Source organism: Oreochromis niloticus, linkage group LG11 (genome assembly GCF_001858045.2).
Source record: "Oreochromis niloticus isolate F11D_XX linkage group LG11, O_niloticus_UMD_NMBU, whole genome shotgun sequence".
NCBI lineage: Eukaryota > Metazoa > Chordata > Actinopteri > Cichliformes > Cichlidae > Oreochromis > Oreochromis niloticus.
Window position 1 is genome coordinate 7,380,568 of NC_031976.2, and position 5,099 is coordinate 7,385,666.

Genomic DNA, 5,099 nt, shown 5'->3' on the forward strand with positions numbered 1-5,099 from the left:
TACACAATGATGATAATAACAAACTCTTATTATGGATTTGTTACATTATAAACAGAAACTTGTTTAAATTAAAGCTTTATCTCAGAAATGTCAGCAGCACAATGTGGGCAAGAAGACATTAATCATTTCTGGCTTGAAAATATACCAAAACATAAATTCTGCATTTGCAGCAAATAGAAGAAATGAATAAATGAACTTACAATGAAGACAGGGTTGCAGAGGCTTCTTCAAACATTTTACATTTTTAGTTCTACCCAGAAAATAACCGTATTGTAACCACAAAATGGAATGAGCTGCTGAATGAATGAAGATTTAAAAAGCAGGCAATTGGACAGCTAATTGTGAGCTTCCTGTTTTCCTTCAAAGGAGCTCGATAGGAAAAGGCCGACTGCAAACCAAAGTCCTCATTAGGTCCTTATTGAGAGACGGCGTGCTGGACAGAGTTACTCAGAAACCCTGTAGCGAGATTAGTCATCCAAGAAAACAGATGTGACAGTGAATACTGTAGCTCCCTCCTCTCACCCATCAGAAGACAGTGAAGAACAGTGCCTTCCTAATAGCAGCCGGCTCTCATCGACCTCCAAATGGATCACGGTTTTGTTGGCTCAGTGCAACTGAGATGTTCTGAGATTATCTGATTGTGGAAATAGAGCCATAAACAAGATCCTATCAGCGATGTTTAACTGAGAGGGTACACAGTAATAATTCTGGTGTCATTAGAAAGAATATCTGGTTCATTTTATTCTGAAAGGTGAAGAAGGCAAGAATGTTTTGTTAAACATTTGTGCATTTCTTTCTCTTTTTACATATTTTTAATAAGAGCTGGTGTTTTTTATATAAGTTCCACCTTGTGAGGGTGGAGTGACTAATGGTGTGAGGTTTTGAAGACACCTGAAATTATGTTTTTAAAGCATTTAAAAAAAATTATATGACGTTATGTGTTATATATTATATATAATGTTTACCACATATACCTACAGGTATATTTTTATGTCTGCCTGTATATAATGTCCTACAAGGCCACTGAAAAATTATAAATATACAAACAAGGAGAAATAGTAAGCGAGAGCTTCATTAATTCAATTTAATTTTATTTACATAGCACCAAATCACAACAACAGTCGCCTCAAGGCGCTTTATATTGTAAGGTAGACCCTACAATAATACATACAGAGAAAAACCCAACAATCATGTGACCCCCTATGAGCAAGCACTTTGGCGACAGTGGGAAGGAAAAACTCCCTTTTAACAGGAAGAAACCTCCAGCAGAACCAGGCTCAGGGAGGGGCGGGGCCATCTGCCGCAATCAGTTAGGGTGAGAGAAGGAAGACAGGATTAAAGACATGCATTATTCCGTAGAAGTGCTTTTGTTAAACATTTGTGCATTTCTTTCTCTTTTTACATATTTTTAATAAGAGCTGGTGTTTTTTATATAAGTTCCCTCCTCCTGCTTTGGTGAAAAGTCTGAGTTTTTCCACTAATCTCGAGTTCCTACAAGGCTCATTGAATAGGTCACAACAGAAGAGGTAAGGAGAGCTACATTTCCATGAGAATGGCTTCAGCCTCATTACACTTGATAATTGTGTTTGTGAGGACTGTCTGAAATGGAGGAGAAATTTTGGCCGTCATTCAAGGAGGAACATCTGAATATTCATTATTAGTAGTAGTAGTAGTAGTAGTATTATCATTATTATTAAAAACTTTTTGGAGCTATTATTCAGCACTCCTGAATTAGACAGCAAAGTCATTCTGCTGTAGTTTATTTGTAACAAATCTTTCTGCTGTGTCATTATTGCGTTTTTGTTTTAAGTCTCCTTTGATCGGACATCTTTGAATAAACTCTGAGGTCTGCAGTTTGCACATTTCTGTTTATAGACCACTGCAGACAGCTTGCATAAAGATAAATTCATTTTTCCCAACATCCCACCTTAATAGCTTGAGAGAAATAGCAAAGCTGAAAAGATATATTGGTTTAAGCGACCATTATGAAGTTTATACAGTGGGTACTTTTGTTACTACATGTTTTTGCAGTAGTTTATCAAACTGTCTTTTAGGAGCAGCTCTGAAATAGCTTTTTAAGATCCAAACAGAATCCTGTATTCTGTCCTCCAGTGCTCTCAAGCACACTACTGTGTCTCTTTCTGGTCTGGGTCATTTCACACAGACATAAGCAACCATGCATGTAATATCTGGTACTATCTGAATGCCATTCCCCTGGCTCCCTTTTCTGACAAACACGACTTTTTCCAAACATCTGCTAAGTTGTATGTAATGAGAGTGGAAAGCAGCCTCATAGGTCTTTTGTGCAAGCATCTGTTTGAGCAAGTAACCTTAAGATGAAAGCAGTAGTTTTTATTATGGTAGCGGCAATGGAAGGAGACGGATGACGTTGTTTCAGCGCCGCCACTCTGGACTTCCACACGTGAGACATCTGGTGTCGAATCCCTTTAAACAACTTAATCAGGAAAAGTTTAGATTAAGAACAGCCACGGCTCCAGGCGTCCCTTCCTCTGAACTGTATAAGCTACGTGATTACGTGAATACGTGACACTATGTGATACCCATCAGAAGGCAGTTGGTCGAGGTGAAGTTTGCTTTGCAATTCCTAATTAAATGGATTCTATATGAAAGAGGCAGGTGTATATCCAAGACATGAATATCACACCAGGGTCTGACAGCTCTCAACATCAAATGCATTTCGTTTAACAACTCATGAGCAAAGCCAGGGAAACGGCACTCGAGAGCTGGAAGATGAGGCAGTCGGAGTACAGAGTTATAGATCATTGAGTCTGTGCAGTTCAAAGAGTCTTCTCCCAGACACAACAGTCATAAAGGTGAACACTGGAAACTTTATGCTCAGGTTTAACAAGGAAGACTCAAAACAGAAGCTTGCTGAAACTTGTGCAAATGCATTTTCCTTTAATTTTAGTTAGCACTGACTCAGGTGATGCAGTGACAGCTTGTGCCGGCCTGCTGTTTGACTAGTCCAAAATCCAAATACACAATACCTGAGGCAGCAACATGAAAAAATCTCACTAGGTTTGGAAGTGTAATTTTAGAGCATCACAGGCTTCTCAGCAGATGAAACATTTGCAGAGGTTGTGAGAGATCAGCAGGGTGCTGGAGTGCATTAATGGCACCGTTTCAAAGTGTGAAGACAGTTTGGATGCTTTAGAAACTGCAGATGTTCCAAATTGAAAAGTTTCATAGGGAGATGATGTTTCCTGGCAGCAGGTTGGTGTAACATCACTTTCAAGATGCATTAGAGGCAGGAGGAAAACTGATATTGCAGGGACTCAAACTCTAGACCGTTGCTTTCCTGAACACTTGTCTCTTCTAGGCAAAAACTGAGTCACTTACTCTTTTCAAAACTATGCAGCAGAAAGTAGCACTTCACAATACAGATGGTGCCTCTTGTGAGTTTGCAGCATTTGACATGTAATTCTTCTGAATATGGGAATTCATTTTTAGTTCCTGAGTATGCGCACTAACAACACTTGAAATGTACAATAAAATAAGAGAAAAACCAAAGTGTCTTTTAAAATAAAAGATATTTTATGTAATAAACTCCAGGACTTCCTAGACATAAGGGCAAAGGATGGATGATCGGTTATTACATTATTTTGCGCGTTTAACTGTGTTTGTAACTTTTTAGAAGTTAGTATTGCTTCCAGAGGAAGATCTTTTGTCACGGTGCTGGGTCGTTTGACTGTCTTTCGTCATTTTGATTTTTTTTTTTTGCTGTTTTGGGGAAATATTTAAGTGTTAAGTTTAGTTAGTTTTATGATCCATGTTTTCTTGTCAATTTCCTGTGTTAATCTGTCCTCTGTGTATGTCTCTTAAGTTATGCCCATGTCTCGTCTCCCTTTTCCATTTACATATTCCTTTCGTGTTATCACTCCGTGTCTGTATTGTGCTGGCATGTACGTTGTCCCCAGGCCGTCATGTCTCTCTCTTTCTCCGTATCCCTCGCTCCCCCTCTCGCTGCGTCTCATCTCCCTTAACTGTTTCTGCGTTTCCACTCTTTGTGACTAGTCCGTCTAGTTTCCCTGAGCATTCTTTCCTCCTGGCTCCTCTGTCAAGTTGTGTAAATTAGTCTTTGTCTTAGGGTTTGCTGTTTTACTTTCACAGTGTTGGTCCTGTGTTCAGTGTGTTTAATTTTGCTTCCTCTGTGTCGTTAGGTCTGTTCATCCCAGCAGTGTTCCCATGTGTTTCCTCTCTCCCTAATGACCCTCATGTGCTTATATTGTGTGTTTTCTTTTGTCCTTTGTCGGGTTGTCTGTGTTTCTCGCATCATGTTCCAGTTCCCTCGTCCAGGTCGCATGTTCCGGTTTCCCTGTGTTTTGGTGGCTTAGCTTTGCTTGAGTTTGCCCAGTTTAGTCAAGTCTCGGTTTCACCTTTGGCCTTTTTTTTATGCTAACATTCCAGCTTCCTTCTCTTGTTGTTTTCCTTCAGTCCTTGGTTTCCCCCCTTTCCCCCTTCCCAGCTAAAACAGCAAATGAGAGGAGGTAAACGGATTCGTAAACAGACATGCCATCGGGTGCTGGAAGCCGACATCTCACAGATTCTGAAGCAGCAGTTTTCGTCACTCCGACTAAAATTCACTGAACCAGCCGCCAAAGAAGATGAAAACTACGCTTCACATTTGATAAACTTACTTTGGCAATTTTGCTTCCACCACAATAAAATCACACTTCTTGCACAGCCTTTCTCTCGCTCTCAGTGTACTTCAAGAACAGTTCGCTTGCTTATTACACACCAGTCTACCGTTGTGTACAGCGCTGTCGGCGGCGGGGTTTTTTTTTTTTTTTTCATCTCTCACCTTTTGACCTCCAACAAGAAAGCCTCATGTCTGCTGTTCAATATAGAAGAAATGTAAACTTTTTAAAATTATGCCAAATTGCAAAACACTTAGCTGTGACTCTCTCTGTATCTTTGCTCTGCTTCACTTCAGCAGCATCAGGTAATGTTCATATGTTGATTCATGTTTTCTTCTGTTTTTGTTCTACTGCAGAATATTTTAAGGTTAACTGCTATAAAAAGCCAGGCCAGGAAAATCTCCTTCATATTTTTCTCTGTTTTATCCTCAGTTACTTTGA